General features: G+C 45.6%; 1 long non-coding RNA gene across 2 annotated transcripts in view; it reads left to right on the forward strand.

The window, feature by feature from the left end:
• Positions 1-4,987: 4,987 nt before the first annotated feature.
• Positions 4,988-17,902, forward strand: part of LOC127493409 (uncharacterized) — a 56,167-nt gene continuing 43,252 nt past the window's right edge. For both annotated transcript variants that reach the window (XR_011390530.1, XR_007923507.1), the window contains exon 1: positions 4,988-5,127. This is a non-coding gene — a long non-coding RNA (uncharacterized lncRNA). The remainder of the gene's footprint in view (positions 5,128-17,902) is intronic.

The following is a 17,902-nucleotide window of genomic DNA, read 5'->3' on the forward strand; positions in this document are numbered from 1 at the left end:
AACCTTTATTGCTAATCAGAAGCTGCCAGTGAGAGCCCTGGGTTCCCATTCGCGGCTCCCCAAATGCTAAGAAGCAGAGGATGATGAGCCTTCCGAGCAGGAGTATCACTGCTTGCACATCTAAAGGCGATTTGAAGGCTTCTGGGAAGACATCCTGGCCACAGGTGCCTCCTGTCTTAGAGAATGAGTCCTTCCTGTTGGACCTGGGGACCGTCAGGCCTCTGAAGCCCGTGACAGTGAGACAGGAAAGATGACAGCTCCAGATTTTAGTGTTACTCAGGTAAGAAAGAAGCTTAAGAATAATATAACCCATCCCTTTTTACAGTTCAGAAACAGGACTTGATTTGCCCAGGATGTTGTGCCGAGGACCGAGGCTGAGCTAAGCTATTTTTAAGGATCACCAAGTACTCTTTCAGCATTGTTAAGTTATTGCCTTAATCCATGAGCAGAGAATCGCTTGCTAGTTGTAAATATGACCCTCAGGGGATGACCCTAAGAGTAGCCCTGAGATGCTAAGGTGTGAAAAAGACTGAGGAGGGCCTGAGAGAGTGAGAGGATGCCAGCCACAGTCCCTGCATTTTCCTGGAAATAGGAAAGAGGAGGCGCAGCAATGTCCTCCCCCGCTGGGTATTCTGCCAGGCCAGGCATGGTGAGAGATTGACCGTGCTTGTCCTGATGTCTGTATTAATCTGTTTGGGCTGCCGTAACAAAATACCAGACTCAGTGGCTTAAACAACAGAAATGTATTTTCTCAAGATGAATTTCTGAAGAGGAGATGTCCGAGATATAAGTGCCAGAAAATTCAATTTCTGGTGAGGATTCTCTTCCTGGCTGGCCGACAGCCTTTGCCTTCTTGGTCTGTCCTTATGTGGCCTTTAGGCTGTGCCCTGCGGAGGGAGAGGGGAGGGAGGCAGGAGGAGGGCAGAGAACCAGAGAGAGTGAGAGAGAACAAGAGAGAGAGAGAGCTACAGAGATGGAGAGAGATGTCTCTGGTGTCTGTTCTGGTAAGGACACCAGTCCTTTCAGATCAGGGACCCACCCTTATGACCTCATTACCTTTAATGACCTTGAAGGCCCTGTCTGTAAATGGACACAGGCGAGATCAGGGCTCAACACAAGAATCTGGGGATGGGCAAGGGGACACAATTCAGTCCATGATAGGGTTGTCACTTTTCTTTATGGCTTTACCATTCAGAGTTCTACTTTTGGCTGAAAAACTGCACACCTTCAGGGAACACAAAATATTATCCTGAAGATGTTTTCTACATAGTGTTTAAGTAATCAGCACATCTTACACACACACCCCCCCCCAACACACACACCCCGCCGCACTAGGAAGATGCCCTTAGGTGGGTGTGTGGAGTGTCTCTTTTCTCTGCACCCGTATCCTCTGGGGGCGGAGCTCTCTCATCCTTGCACTGGTAATGTAACTTCACAGTGACCTGTCTGCCTGCCTCCTCCTCTAAGGGGGCTTTCTCGAGGGCAGGACCAAGTCTGCTTTCATTCCTGTTTTTTCCCGGTGCCCTTCTCAGTTTCCGTCCGTAAGCCGTTGCATAGTTGGTACATGTTTGATGGATGGAGACAATGGCCTCCTGAAACTACTGATACTAAGCAGATCTAACATAAAGATAACGAAGCTTCAATATCAGGGTGCCTCACTTGCATGAGGACCTGTTTAGTAATTTTGATCTTCAAAATTTGGTATTCTTTTTCTTAAAGAGATCCTCCCCACCCCCTCTCAAAGTAACAACCAACAACTGCATAAATCATAAGCTGGCTATGCCTCCAGGCTGCTGAGATGGAGCCTGGCTTTCTCCCGTATTTCATATTCCTTTCCTGTGTGCGCTGTAGGGAGGGAAGCACCTCAAACACATTGCTCCTTCCCTGAGACTATTTTGGAGAGATATCGTCTTGTCACTCAGCCATCCTTTGAGCGGAAGAGCTGGGTGTCTGACAGCAGGGAACACACCGACTTCCAAAAACTCATGGTGATGAAGACAAAACAAGACGCTCTAGCGTGATTCCGGGGGGGTTTTCTTCCCGGCGTCTCTGACTGGTAATCTTTACAGAGAGCGGAAGCATGGCCGCTTGGGTCAGTCCTTGGAGCCCCTGTTTCTTCAGGAGCTCAGTGGTTCACCCAAGCACTCCGCTCTGGGGGTGGGGGTGGGGCAGTGGTTTCTGCCCCGCCAGGGCCTGCAGCAGCAGGGCTGATGGGAAGCCCTCCTTTCGCCCTTGCCCTGCTCTCCTGCTCAGTACTAAGGCTGCCAGCCTGTGCACTTGGTAAAGTCTCTCATGAGCCCACTCCCCTCGTCCACTGCCGCTGGACGCCCGCCTCCTGTCTTTGCAGCCAGGGCTCACTGGTGCTCCTTCTTCTTTCCTGCTGTGCTCAGCTCTTGCCGAACACAGTAGCCAGAGCAACCTTTCCAACAGTTCCAGCTGACCAGGTAGCTCCCTGGCTTGGATCCCGCAGTAGCTCCTCATCTACGCATGAGAAAGCTCAGTGCGTGGTGTTCTACCCGAGGCCCTCACATCTGGCTGCGGTTTGCCTTTCCTTCTCCTCTCCTCTGGCCCATGTTTGCTTCCGGACTCACCACACTGAGTAACTTGTGATTCCTTGAAGCTCTCTCTATGACCCGAGTTCTCGCTCGTGCAGCTCCCTCTGCCCAGATGCCTCCTGTGCTTCCCATCTCTTCCACCTTTGGCTTAGGGCAGTGCTGTCTAATAGGAAGGTACGAGACACACACCTGTGAGTCTTCTAGTGGCCACATAAAAAGACACAAAACACTCGAATATCACAAAACAACGACAAAATCTTACATGACACAAAGGCAAAAGGACATGTAGTCTTACCAAAATGGTAGGCTTGTGTTTAATGGAAAACTGTTTTATATTTAAATTAATTAATTTTAAACATTTGGTTCCACAGTCAGACTGGTCACATTTCACACCCTTAGTAACACCATTAAACTAGTGACCACCCTATTAAATAGCACAGGTTTGGAGAGAGAGAGAGCGAGAGAGAGAGAGAGAGAGAGAGCTCCCCCTCTTGCCAGTTTACTCCTCACATGCCTGCAACGGCCGGGCTGGAGCTGGGAGCTGGGAACCTGATCCAGGCCTCCCCTGTGGGTGGCAGGGACTCAACCAATTGAGCTACGACCTGCTGCCTCCCAGGGTCCACACCAGCAGGAAGCTGAAATCAGGAGCTATGGCAAGGACTCCATCCCAGGCACTCTGATACGGAACACAGGCATCACAAGTGGCATCTTAACTGCTAGGCCGAGCACTTCTGCTGGATAGCAGTTCTTGGACCTCCTCTGACTGCATTGAGTACCCTCTGTTACGTCGCTACACTGTTCTGGGCTTAACCTAATCCCAGTACTTAGTACTGTGTGATACAGCTGCCTGCTTATTTGCTTCTGATCTTTGTTAGACTCTGAGTTTCTCGATCATGAAGGCTTGTTCTTATTCATCTCTGCTGTCAGTGCCCAATGATTCTAGCCTAAAACAGTTTCTTGGTTTGTTTGGATGAGGTTGCAAGCCTGAACAGCAACAATCCTCTATGGGCCTACAAGGCACACAAGATCGGCTCAGCTCCTCACTGTCTCTGATCTTATCTCCTATCACCCTTCCCCTTGTTAACTCTGCTCTAGCCACACAGCTTTCCTTCCTATTCCTTAAATAGCCTGAACCACAGCTAACCTCAGGGCCTTTGCACTATGTTCTTCTTTTTTTTTTTTTTTTAACCATTTCATTTGAGAGGTAGAATTACAGACAGAGAGAGGGAGAAACAGAGAGAAAGGTCTTCCATCTGCTGGTTCACTCCCTATATGGCTGTGGCCAGAGCTGGGCCAATTCAAAGCCAGGAACCAGGAGCTTTTTCCACTTGGGTGCAGGGGCCTAAACATTTGGGCCATCTTCCATTGCTTTCCCATGTCATAGCAGAGAGCTGGATTGGAGGAGGAAGAGTCAGGACTGGAACTGGTGCCCATATGGGATGCAGGCACCGTAGGCAGAGGCTTAGCCCACTATACCACAGTGCCAGCCCCACACTATGTTCTCTGTGTCCAGAAAGCCCTTGGCTTGGAGAGCCAATTGGCTTTGTTTGATCTTTCATTGCCTTTTGATACTTAATTAAGCTTCCGTCTCAGGTCAACCTTTCTAAAACAGACCCCTAACTTACCCCTTAACTTTTTCACAGAGTGCCTATCACCATTTGGCAAGCTATTTATTTATTGTGACTCCGCCCACCAAGATGCAAGATTCATGACAGCGAGCACTTCTGCAGAGTTCAGTGACATATACTCTGTATTCAGCATCATCCCCAACACCTAACAGGTGCTCAATATTTATTGCCTGCAAGAAAGTTAGACTAACTTAGAGAAGGGGAAAAAGCCGGCGCTGCGGCTCACTAGGCTAATCCTCCGCCTAGCGGCGCCGGCACACCGGGTTCTAGTCCCGGTCAGGGCGCCGGATTCTGTCCCGGTTGCCCCTCTTCCAGGCCAGCTCTCTGCTGTGGCCAGGGAGTGCAGTGGAGGATGGCCCAAGTGCTTGGGCCCTGCACCCCATGGGAGACCAGGAGAAGCACCTGGCTCCTGCCTTCAGATCAGCGCAGTGCGCCGGCCGCAGCTCGCTCGCCGGCCGCGGCGGCCATTGGAGGGTGAACCAACGGCAAAGGAAGACCTTTCTCTCTGTGTCTCTCTCTCACTGTCCTCTCTGCCTGTAAAAATAAAAAAAAATAAAGTAAAATAAAAAAAATAAATAAAAAGAGAAGGGGAAAAGACACCCAGATACTCAGAAGCAAAGTTCCAAAAATTTCAGCATTTACCCCATTTAGAGTTCCACCATGTCTACATAGCTTGGAAAGTCACCCAATGACCAGCTTTTCTCAGTTTATGGTGCATACGTTGCTGCAGGAGAGAAATAGTAACCATGAGTTTCAGGAGCTTGAGGCTTCATGAGTCCATCCAATTCTGTGCCCCAGAACTACAGGATGCCTGATTTTCTCAAGGTAGGAGGATGGGGGAGGGGTGGAATGCGGCTCCTGGAAGCTTCCATGGCAGTTGGTAAAGGCACCAGTTGGACTGATGGCAGAGACTCCAGCAGGACCTACTGAACAGAAGGGACCAGGTAGGGAAGCTCCTGGGAAGAGCAGCCAGACTGGACGCTAGGCTGCTTGAGTTCAGAGTGTAGGGAGTCACCGAAGGCAGTGTAGGGGCTGGGAGGCAGAGACCCCGGCCTGAGTCTGTCTGCTGATCACTTTGCAACATCACCTGGTGATGCAGGCCCAGTTACTTAGTCAAAGCTTTGTCCTCACTTATAAAACAGTATTTTGTATTTGTATTTCCCAGGGATGTTGTGAAGATGTCATGACATATATACGTGTACCAAGAAGTGTTTGACAAACACAAGTTATTAGCTCTGGAGGCATTTTCCCATGAGTTTTCTTGTCTGCCCACCCTACACCTTCAATCATTGAATTTATTGATTACATACACCTCAGGACTCTGGTAACTTCTGTTTCATTATAAAACTCAGGTTCATTCTTTCTAAATATCCCTCAGGCTTCAGGAAAACAAATCTCATTCTGACTTTGGAGAACCACCATAATTTGTGGCTTAATGATCCACATCTTGGCATCTCAATGAATACTGTTTTCTGATTAGTTCATACATGAGTCTTATCTCCACGGACAGTAAACATCTTGTTGTCGAGAGCACAGACTCCTGAGTCATTTAGTACTGGGTTTAAAGCTTGGCTTTGATGCTTACTTACTAGCTGTGTGGGAGTTTGGGTAGGTGACTTAATCTCTTTAAGCATTAGTCTTCTCATCCACAATATTGACATCATAATAATATCATCTGTAAAGGGCTATGAGAATTAAGAGACAATTCGTCCGACATTCATAAGCTAGGACCTGGTCCTTCGTAAGACACTAGCCAATTGTACCTTCTTAACAATAGTTGCCAGTGCAAGGGTAGACATACACCAGTCTTGGTTTTCCCAAGACACTTGAATGATTGAGCACTGGGAATAAAGCAAAGAAGGCAGAGCAAATCCAGCCCAATTCTGGTTTCAGTCTCCAAGCCTACCAGTAGGCATTGAAAGGTTTATGGCTTGCTGACCCAAGCAGAGACTTGAACAGCAATATAAAAGCAATCTGTTTCATTGTCTTGACAGCTGACAAATATCATTTAGAAATATGGCAGCAGGGTTAGGTAGAGCAAGGGGATATTGGCAATATTAATCCTGAAAGGTCGATGGTGTGGTGTGGGACACAGGTCTGGGGCAAGCACGACACATTTTCTAGGACATTTCCCAGTTTCAAATTCTCTGCCCCACTTCCAAACCACATATTGATTTTTGCTCAGAACATTTGACACGAATATAGGTGTACTCTTATGCAACGCTAAGCTTGAGCAGCATCCTATTTATTTAGTTAGTTAATTTATTCACATAGTCAGCAATTTTTAAACTCATGCTAGGCTCCGTGCTAGGTTCCAGGGGTCAAAGATAAGGCACAGTTCTTGATTTCAAGCTCTGACTGTAGAGACAGACGCATCAACAACTGTACTGAAATGCTGACTGTGCTACTGGTATACAAAGTAATGTGGAGTGTGGCATATGGGGAAGGCAGAGAAGGCATGGCGAAGTCGGGACAGACTTCCCAGAAGAAATGGCCAACGTGAAGAGTCGCCAAATTTTGTCATGTTTCCAGGAGGCAAAGACAAGCTCATTGGGAGGAGCTGGTACCAGCAGAGGCTCATGGGATGCTGTTGAATCTCAGGGTGGGTAGGTTGTTGGGAAAGAAGACCAAAAAGTTAATTTGAGTTCAGAATGTAGAGGGTCTTGAATTCCATCCCAGGCAGAACTCGACTCAGAAGGCAACGTGAAACTGTTGGTGGATTTTAAACTGGGGATGGCCAGTTGCCAAAGGAGGTGTTGGGAGTAGTGAAGAGAAATGGGGTGGGAAAGGCAGGTGCAGGGAGTGTATAGGGGGAATGGGAAATGTCGAGGCCAAGGAGCGCTGGCTCTGAGTGAGGACTGTGTGTATCCATGGGATGGAGACAGGGAGTCAATTTCAAGACATCTTTCTGATAGAATCAACCTAACTCAGGGTCCCTTTCAAATTATGTACATATAGACACACACCCGACACCCCACACATGAGAACAAGTCCACTCAGAAAGAATTCTGTAACAATGAGAAGCAGAAACCACAGAAATTGCAGCGGTAGTGAGTGGTAGGAAAGAATAGTAGCGGTCTATGGTCTATGATTGAATGCAACTCCCCGAGCATCTGTTCTGTCTTTGACCTGAACACAGTGGCCTTGATAGGGAGCCCATAACCTCTATTTCCCTCTCTCCCACCCCCAGCACACTCACAATCTGCTTCTCTGCCAGATAGGAAATTAATAATAGCAGCCAGCTGCTCACCAGATCGTCCATCTAAAATTAACGATAGGGTAGGGAGGAGCTCTGAACAGGGGAAGTCCTGTCATTTTCTCCTTTGAGGGTGTGGTCCTCTTCCAAGTCAGCTTTGTACGCCGTACACAAGGCAAAGCTCAGCCTAGTATGGGATGGGTGTTTAGAGGCTGACAGAGCTCTGTTCATGTGGCTTCTGGACCAGTCTGGGACCCAGTGCTGATCTGACAGGGGGAGCACAGGGGAGATAATGGGGCCAAGGGTCCTGAGATAGGAGAGGGAGGCCTGGCAAGAGTTTGGTAGGGTGGAGGGAAGCTGGCTACATTCAATATGTCTTCTTTGGTCTCCAAGGCAAGCAGTGTTTACCAGGAATTGTGTTCCTGCTACCAGGGCCTTCTTTCATTATGATCTGCATGACCCATGTATGCATTTGCTTAGCAAGTATTTGTTAAGAACCTGCGGAGCAGCAGACCTGCGCAGGCTTTAGGAACATGGCAACAGTAAATGAAACAGCACTGTCTCCATCTGCCCTGCTTCTCTTTGTTAGTTCTACTCCCAGTCTGGTAAACTTGTGCGAGAGAGCGAGAGAATGCTGTGGGGCTTGATCAGCCTCGCCCACGAAATTGTCATCTCTGAGCTTCCGCTGCTTAGATTATTGCCTAGCACTAAGAAATGCTCAGCACGGGCAGGTGTTGTGGCCCAGCAGGTTCAGCCATTGCCTGGGACACCTGCAGCCTGAATGGGGGTCCTGGGATGGAGTCCTGGCTACTCTGGCTTCTGATCCAGCTTCCTAATAATGCACCTGGGAGGTAGTGGATGATGGCCCAAGTACTTGGGTTCCTGTCACCCATGTGGGAGATTCAGATGGAGTCCCTGGCTTCTGGCTTTGTCCTGGCCCAGCCCTGGCTGTTTCAGGCATTTGGGAAGTGAATCAGATGGAGATACCTCTTTCTTTCTCTTTTATTTTGCCTTAAAAATAAATGAAAAATCTTTTAAAAAAGAAGTGCTCAGTGAAAGAATGCCAAATCAAAAAATTTACATTTTCTGAGAGGTATTTTTTAACCCAGTGCTTCATGTACCAAGAATCTTTGATCTTGAAGTGAGGGACAGGGCAATTGACAAGTGTGTTGTAGAGCTGGGAGAATCACGCTGGTCAGAGTCGAGGACATAGGCGGCACACGTGAGAGCAGATTTGGTCATTTATGCTGTGTCTTTGATTCTGCAGCATCAGGTAGCCAAGCACCCAGTCTCTCCCAGCATCATATTTAAAGATGTAATTATTTATTTGAAAGGCAGAGTCACACAGAGACAGACAAACAGACAGAGACAGAGATCTTTCATCTGCTGGTTCACTCCCCAAATGTCTGCAGTGGGCAGGGCTGGGCCAGGCTGAAGCCAGAAACCAGGAGCTCTATTTGGGTCTCCCATGTTGGGGCAGGGCCCAAGCACTTGAGCCATCTTCCACTGCTCTCCCAGGTGCATTAGCAGGGAGCTGGATCAGAATTGGAGGAGCTAGGTCTTGCACTGGTGCCCATGGGGGATGCTGGCACTGCAGGGGTGGCTTAACCCACTGGCCACAAGATGGACCTCTCCTAGCATAAGGATTTGCTGAGAGACCGCTTTGTACAAAGACCCATTTCATGGCCTTAGCCAACAAAGAAAGGAGAATTTTAAATCAAGCTGGCATTGTATTTCTCCAAGACCAAGAAGACATTGATAGCAAATGGAATGTGGATGTTTTAAATATAAAAAATAATCATTTTATATGTGTACTTTTGTATATATAAATTGTATATTCATTATATTTATATTTATGCTTATACTTTTCCAAAGCATATGGTTATGGATAGGATAGATATTATGATCTCCTTTCTAGATAAGGAAAGGGAGGCTAAGTGAGAATAAGTGATTTACCGAAGCTGCACAGCTGTTTGCTGGGGAAGTGGAGACATAATCCCTTGGCCAATATTATGCTCATTCCCACATTTAGTGACAAAGATTCTCGTTTAGGTCACTGCTACGTCTACAAAGCCTAACGTTACATGGCCAGTAAACATCAGCTTAATTAACTGATAAATTATTTCCTTCTGGCCGGCGCCGCGGCTCACTAGGCTAATCCTCCGCCTAGCGGCGCCGGCACCCCGGGTTCTAGTCCTGGTCGGGGCGCCGGATTCTGTCCCGGTTGCCCCTCTTCCAGGCCAGCTCTCTGCTGTGGCCAGGGAGTGCAGTGGAGGATGGCCCAAGTGCTTGGGCCCTGCACCCCATGGGAGACCAGGAAAAGCACCTGGCTCCTGGCTCCTGCCATCAGATCAGCGCGGTGCGCCGGCCGCAGCGCGCCGGCCGTGGCAGCCATTGGAGGGTGAACCAACGGCAAAGGAAGACCTTTCTCTGTGTCTCTCTCTCTCACTGTCCACTCTGCCTGTTAAAAAAAAAAATTATTTCCTTCTGACTCTTTGAATCTATTTTAATTGCTGTGTTTCTAACTTCTTAAAGTAGTTGACTAGCTCATTAACTTTTGCCTTTTTCCCTCGATAATCTGGGCAATTAAACTGTACATATCCTGCTAAATATTGATTTAGTTGAATCTAACAAATATTGTTTATGTTTTCATTGTTAGTTTTATGTATCATTCTAGTTTAAACATTTTCAAATTCAAAACTTCAAATACATGATTAAAAAAAATTTATGTGTGATTAAATCATATTATGTTCAGAGAATTTGGTCTGTATAATATTGATTATGTAAAATACATTAGTACCTAATTTATGATCTAGCAAGCAAATGCTCAATTTTTATAAAACTATAATCTTTATTTACTGGGGCTGTTTTTAAATATATAATAATTTGTTTAAGCTTATTGAGTTGTTTGAATAATCCCTTATTGGTATTTTAGTCAGCTGTTCTATTGGTTACTGTAAAAAGTGTATTAGGGGCTGGCGCTGTGGCGTAGTGGGTAAGACCTGCAGTGCTGGCATCCCATATGGGCACCAGTTTGGGTCCTGGCTGCAACACCAGATTCCCTATGGGTGCTGTTTGTGTCCCGGCTGCTCCACTTCCGATCCAGCTCTGTGCCATGGCCTGGGAAGGCACTCAAAGATGGCCCAAGTCCTTGGTCCTCTGCATCGGCGTAGGAGAACTGGAGGAAGCTCTTGGCTCCTGGCTTTGGATCTGCCCAGCTCCGGCCACTTGTGGCCAATTAGGGGTGAGCCAGCAGATGGAAGACCTCTCTCTCTCTCTCTTTCTTTCTCTCCCTGCCTCTCCTTCTCTCTCTGCGTAACGCTGACTTTCAAATAAATAAATCAACTTTTTTTTTAAAGATTTATTTTATTTATTTGAAAGACAGAGTTACAGAGAGAGGTGGAGACAGAGAGAGAGGGAGAGAGAGAGAGAGGTCTTCCATCTGCTGGTTCACTCTCTAGATGGTTGCCAACAGCCAGAGCTGCGCCGATCCTAAGCCAGGAGCCAGGAGTTTCTTCCTGGTCTCCCATGCAGGTGCAGGGGCCCAAGGGCTTGGGCCATCTTCAATTGCTTTCCCAGGCCATAGCAGAGAGCTGAATCAGAAGTGGAGCAGCCGGGATTAGAACCAGTGCCCATATGGGATGCCGGCGCCTCAGACCATGGCTTTAACTCGCTGCGCCACAACGCTGGCCCCAATAAATCGATCTTTGGGAAAAAAAAAAAAAAAGTGTTCTAGACTCTGTCACTAGTGGCTTTGTCCAGGGTGTTTTTTTTTTTTTTCTTTATATAGTTAGAAGTGATGTTGTTAGGTACATAGAGTTTAGAAGTTTATATCTGGCTGGCGCCGCGGCTCACTAGGCTAATCCTCCGCCTTGCGGCGCCGGCACCCCGGGTTCTAGTCCTGGTCGGGGCGCCGGATTCTGTCCCGGTTGCCCCTCTTCCAGGCCAGCTCTCTGCTGTGGCCAGGGAGTGCAGTGGAGGATGGCCCAAGTGCTTGGGCCCTGCACCCCATGGGAGACCAGGAAAAGCACCTGGCTCCTGGCTCCTGCCATCGGATCAGCGCGGTGCGCCGGCCGCAGCGCGCCAGCCGCGGCGGCCATTGGAGGGTGAACCAACGGCAAAGGAAGACCTTTCTCTGTGTCTCTCTCTCTCACTGTCCACTCTGCCTGTCAAAAAAAAAGTTTATATCTTTCTGAGAAATGGAAATATTGATGATTTGGTAGTGATTCCATTTATTTTGGTGGTGTTTTGTCCTCTGATAGTACAGCTACACCAGCTTTTTTTAAGTTTCAACCTTTCATTGTCTCTGTGTTTCAAGCATTTACCTTATAAACAACAAATAAGTGGGTTTTAAAAAATACTTGAAAAAATTCCTTTCATATTGACTTTTAACCTACAGAGTTTGGTCTGTTTATTGGAATTACTGTTATTTTTAGATTCATTTTTACTTATGCTGCTTTTTCTGTTTCCTTATTCCCACTCAATTCTTGCTTTTCTTTGAATTGAGCCTCTCTCCCCACTGCATTTTTCTCCCTTTAGTGGAAGTTCAATTCTAGACCTGCATTTTTACATGCATAATTTACTTGATACAGATTAAAACTAATTAATAGGTTTCTCCTCCCATCTAAATATAAAAAAGCTTAGAGTGTTGTTACTTCAAATCAGTCTCCCTTACTCATGCTATGAGTTTACATTTCTGTTTAATTGTTTTATCTCATAAAAATTCTCTTTATTATTGTTTTATAGGGTCAATTGTTGTTAGACTTACCTACATATATGTCCGGTTCTTTTGCTTATCATATCTTCTGGCATCTCAAATCTATTTTTCTGATATTCTACTTGTTTTCAAAGTGTGTATGTGTGTGTGTGTTTTTTTTTCCTAAAGATTTATTTGTTTGAAAAGCAGTGTAGCAGAAAGAGAGCAAGACAGAGAGAGAGAGAGAGAGAGAGAGAGAGAGAGAGACAGAGATCTTCTATCCACTACTTCACTCCCCAAATGCCCACAACAGATAAGGCTGGGCCAGGCAGAGGCCAGGAGCCAGCAACTTCATCTAGATCTCCCACGTGGGTGGCAGGGGCCCAGGGACTTGGGTCATCATCTGCTATATCCCAGGTGTATTAGCAGGAAACTGGACCAGCAGCGTAGAGTTGCCAGAACGCAACCTCAGGCACTGATACAGGATGCAGCATCCCACGCTGTGGCTTAACATCTATGCCACGACATCTGCCCTCAGAATGTGTTATTCAAAAGTTCACTTGGTGCTTGTGGGTACATTTCCAGTGTTTGACTACCTGAAATTTTCTTTATTCCCCCTTATTTCTGTTAAGTCTTTTTTTTTAACAAGATATACATTTTTGGATAGACTTGTTTTTCATTCAGTCTTTTTTTTTCTTAAGATTCTTATTTATTTGTTTGAAAGTCAGAGTTATATATATATATATGTGTGTGTGTGTGTGTGCATATATATGTATATATATATAGAGAGAGAGAGAGTGAGAGAGAGAGATTTTACATCCTCTGGGTCACTCCCCAGATGGCTGTGACAGCCCAGGCTGGGCCAGGCTGGGCCAGGCTAAAGCCAAGAGCCAGGAGCTTCATCCAGATCCCTGACATGGGTAGCAGGGCCCTCAGCAATTGGGCCATCCTCCGCTGCCTGCGCAGTCCATTAAGAGGGAGCTGGATTGGTCGTGGAGCAGCTGGGACATGAACCAGAGCCCATATGGAATGCCAGCAGTGCGGGTAGTGGATTAACCCACTAGGTCACAATACCAGCACCCATTAAGCCTTTTTTTTTAAACTTTTACTTAATGAATATAAATTTCCAAAGTACAGAATATGGATTACAATGGCTTCCCCCCCATAACGTCCCTCCAACCCACAACCCTCCCCTTATCCACTCCCTCTCCCCTTCCATTCACATCAAGATTCATTTTCGATTCTCTTTATATACAGAAGATCAGTTTAGCATACATTAAGTAAAGATTTCAACAGTTTGCTCCCACACAGAAACATAAAGTGAAAAATACTGTTTGAGTACTAGTTATAGCATTAAATCTCAATGTACAGAACACTAAGGACAAAGATCCTACATGAGGAGTAAGTGCACAGTGACTCCTGTTGTTGACTTAACAAATTGACACTCTTGTTTATGGCATCAGTAATCACCCTAGGCTCTTGTCATGAGCTGCCAAGGCTATGGAAGCCCCCTGAGTTCACTGACTCTGATCATATTTAGACAAGGCCATCGTCAAAGTGGAAGTTCTCTCCTCCCTTCAGAGAAAGGTACCTCCCTCTTTGATGACCCATGAACACTATGAGAAACGGTGACTTGATCAGCCCTCACCCTGACTGTCGATGAGCAGCTTAATATGTTATCCCTCTTAGTATTTTTTTTTGTTTGTTCTACTTAATACTTTTGGTTGAATACTGTAATCAATACACAATTCTTCTTAAGTGCTGAAACTTAACTGAAAAGTGATCGCTGTTAAATATAAGAGTGGGAATAAGAGAGGGAAGAGATGTGCAATTCGGGACATGCTCAAGCTGACTTACCTCAAATGGTAGAGTTAGAAACATACCAGGGGATTCGAATTCAATCCCATTGAGGTGGCATGTACCAATGCCATCTCACTAGTCCCAGTGATCAAATTCTGTTCACAATTGATCGTAATGATAGGACTAGAACCAAAGGGATCACAGAAACAAGACTAGTGTCTGCAAATACTAGCTGATAGAATCAAAAAGGGAGAGAATGATCCAACATGGGAAGTGAGATACACAGCAGACCCATAGAATGGCAAATGTCCTAACAGCACTCTGGCCTCAGAATCATCCCTTAAGGCATGTGGATCCGGCTGAAATGCCCATGAGAGTATTTCAGGCATGGAAAGCCAAGACACTCTGGGGGGAAAAAAAAAACCTAAATGAAAGATCTCCACGAGTGAGATCCCAGTGGAAAGAATGGGCCATTAAGTCTTTTGAAGAAATTAAGCTTCTTTATTCTGCCTTCTACTGTGGTGTCAAAAATCAGTGGTCAATTTTAACAATCATTCCTCTGTAGGTTATATATTTTGCTTTGTCCAGTCTTGGCTTTTTTATATCATAAATCTGTGGTTTTGCTCCAGTGTGTCATCATCTTCTTCTTCTTCCCAAGATTTATTTTACTTACTTGAGAGAGAGAGAGAGAGAACTATCTTCCATCTGCTGGTTCACTCCCCAAATGACCACAATGGCCGGGGCTGGGCCAGCCCAAACCCAGGAGCAAGGAGCTCCCTCCGGGTCTCCCATGTGGGTGCAGAGGCCCAGAAACTTGGGCCATCTTTCTCTGCTTTCCCAGGCACATTAGCATAGCAGGGAGCTGGATTGGAAGTAGAACAACTGGTGCTCATATGGAGTGCTGGTGTTGCAGGTGGAGGCTTAACCTGCTGTGCCGCATGCCACCCACCCCACCGGCCCCCTGAGTGTATTCTTTTTATTAGGGAATCATTGTGATTCCTTATATTGAATATTTGTGTCTCTTATTGGACTGGAACTTCTCAACTATTGTCTATCGCCCCCAAGCTTTAAAAAATTGTGAAATTTAGCATTTTAACCATTTTCTGTGTACAGCTCAGTGGCATTAAATACATTGTGTGCAGCCATCACCACCACCCATTTCCAGAATTTTTTTCATCTTACAGAAGTGAAACATATACGATAACTTTTTCCTCCTTCCCGTTCCTCATCCCCAATTTCCCCACCAGATACCTTTCTGTCTTTGACTCTGACTACTCTGAGTACTTCATATAAGAAGAATTATATAGTATTGGTTCTTTCATTCTTGGCTTATTTTACTTAATGTAACTCCTTCCAGTTCCATCCATGCTGCAGGGTGTGTCAGAGTTTCCTTCCTTTCTCCTGGGGAGTAATATTCCATTTTATGTGTATACATATGGTGTTTATCCATTGATTTGTAGGTGGGCACTTGTGTTGCCTTCACTTCTCAGCTGTGGTGGATAATGCTGCAACAAACATGGGTATTCAAATATTCGTTCAGGTCCCCACTTTCTTTTTCTTGTTTTTAAAATATTTATTTATTTGAAAGGCAAAGTTGCAGAGAGGGAGAGATAGAGACAGAGAAAGAGACAGATCTTCCACCTGTTGGTACACTCCCCAGATGACCACAACAGCTATAACAAGCTGAAGCCAGGAGCCAGGACCCAGCTTCTTCTGGGTCTCCCATGGGGGTAGCAGGGTCCCAGGGACTTGGGCCATCTTTTACTGCTTTCCCAGGCACATTAGCAGGGAGCTCGATCAGAAGTGGGGCAGCTGGGACTTGAACCGGCACCCATGTGGGATGCTGGCACTATAACCATGTGGCAGCTTAACCCCCTGTGCCACAAAGCTGGTCTCCTAGGTCCCTACTTTCAATTATTTTGGGCAGATGTCCAGACATGGAAATGCTGGATCATAAGCTACTTCTATCGGTAATATTTTGAGGGAATGCTATGCGACTTTCTATAGAAGCAGTACCATTTTGCATTCACATCAGTCGATATAGAAATGTCCAATTTCTCTTCATTCTCTGTTCTCGCCAAAGCTTATTGTCCATGCTTTAAATTTTTTTTTATTTATAGTCACCCCAATGGGTATGAAATGGTATCTCGCTGTGGTTTTGATTTGATTTGCATTACCCTAATAAGTAGTGGTGAGCACTGTTTCCTGTTCTTGTGGGGTATTTGTATTCCTTCTTTGGAAAAATGCCTACTCAAGTTCTTGGTCCCTTTTATTAAAATCAAGTTTTATTGTTATTATTGAATTGCAGGAATTCCTTATATATTCCAAATATTAGTTCCTTAAAGATAGATGATTCGCAAATTTTTAAAAAAGATTTTATTTATTTGGGGCCAGCGCTGTGGCTCACTATGTTAATCCTCTGCCTGCGGCACCGGCATCCCATATGGGCGCCGGGTTCTAGTCCTGGTTGCTCCTCTTCCAGGCCAGCTCTCTGCTATGCCTGCGGGAAAGCAGTGGAAGATGGCCCAAGTCCTTGGGCCCCTGCACCCACATGGGAGACCCGGAAGACACTCCTGGCTCCTGGCTTTGGATCGGTGCAGCACGCCGGCTGTAGTGGCCATTTGGGGAGTGAACCATCGGATGGAAGACCTCTCTCTCTCTCTCTCTCTCTCTCTGTAATTCTGACTTTCAAAAAAAAAATAAATCTTTATAAAAAAAGATTTTATTTTTTTGAGAGATAGAGTTACAGACAGTGAGAGGGAGAGACAGAGAGAAAGGTCTTCCATTGCTGGTTCACTCCCCAAATGGCCTCAACAACTGGAGCCGCGCCAATCCGAAGCCAGGAGCCAGGAGCTTCTTCTGGTCCCCCACGTAGGTCAGGGGCGCAAGCACCTGGGCCATCTTCTACTGCTTTCTCAGGCCATAGCAGAGAGCTGGATCAGAAGAGAAGTAGCCAGGACTAGAACTGGCACCCATATGGGTTGCCAGCACTGCAGGCAGAGGCTTAACCTACTGTGCCACAGCACCGACCCCACAAATATTTCCTCCCATTTTGTGGCTTGCCATTTCAATTTGTTAATAGTATCCTTTGGTGCAGAATTGTAAGTTTTGATGTAGTCCAGTTTATCTAGTTTTTCTTTTGTTGCTTGTGCTTTTAGGATTATATCCAAGAAACTGGTGCCAAATACAGTGCCATGAAGCTTTTCCTCTATGTTTTATAGTCTTAGCTTTTTTTTTTAAATAGGTTTTTGATTCATTTTGAGTTTGAACGCTTTCACAAATGGTACAGGAAAAGGGTCCAACTTCATTCTTTGTGTGTGAGTATCCAGTTTTCCCAGCACCATTTGCTGAAGAGACCGTTACCTCTTTGAAGAGTGCAAATCTTTTATGGGAAGTTTCTTTGGCTCTCTGACCTCATCTTCCATGGTTCTTACTGTTTCTCACTTTCCGTTTCATTATTTCTCTAGACTGAATGCCATATATTTTCTTTAGCTCTGTTTTCAAACTTCTAACTCTTCTGAGTCCATCTACTAGTTAAGCTGACCACCAAGTTTTAAATTCAGTTACTACATTTTTCCCCATTTCTAGGACTTTTCAATTCTTTTACACATACTTCTGGTTATTTTCAGTAATCTGTTATTCTTTTCTCATTTGTTCAGTTCTGTTACTTTTAAACAATTATATAGACTAACTTAATATTCTCAGCAGGCTATTTTTTTCTTACGTGTTTTTCTGCTCTCTCTCGGGGAATGTTGTTTATTTACATATATCGTGATTTATGGTTCTGAATTAATATTCCTTGGGACTTTGTGGGAATTCTCAGAGGCCTGAGTGGGGAGAATTTGTGTTGGCATTTGCCGGACTTGGCCAGTACTCTGAGACAATGTTTTACAAAACTTGTGATTTGGATTTTTGGGAACATGCAGGTCCCAACTCTATTTTAAAAATCTCATATGGTTAAATATTGTCAGAGTGGATGTTTTTACACTGTACCAAGGGCTGTGACCAATACATAAATAATTTTCCT

The sequence above is a fragment of the Oryctolagus cuniculus genome, chromosome 7, assembly GCF_964237555.1.
Source record: "Oryctolagus cuniculus chromosome 7, mOryCun1.1, whole genome shotgun sequence".
NCBI lineage: Eukaryota > Metazoa > Chordata > Mammalia > Lagomorpha > Leporidae > Oryctolagus > Oryctolagus cuniculus.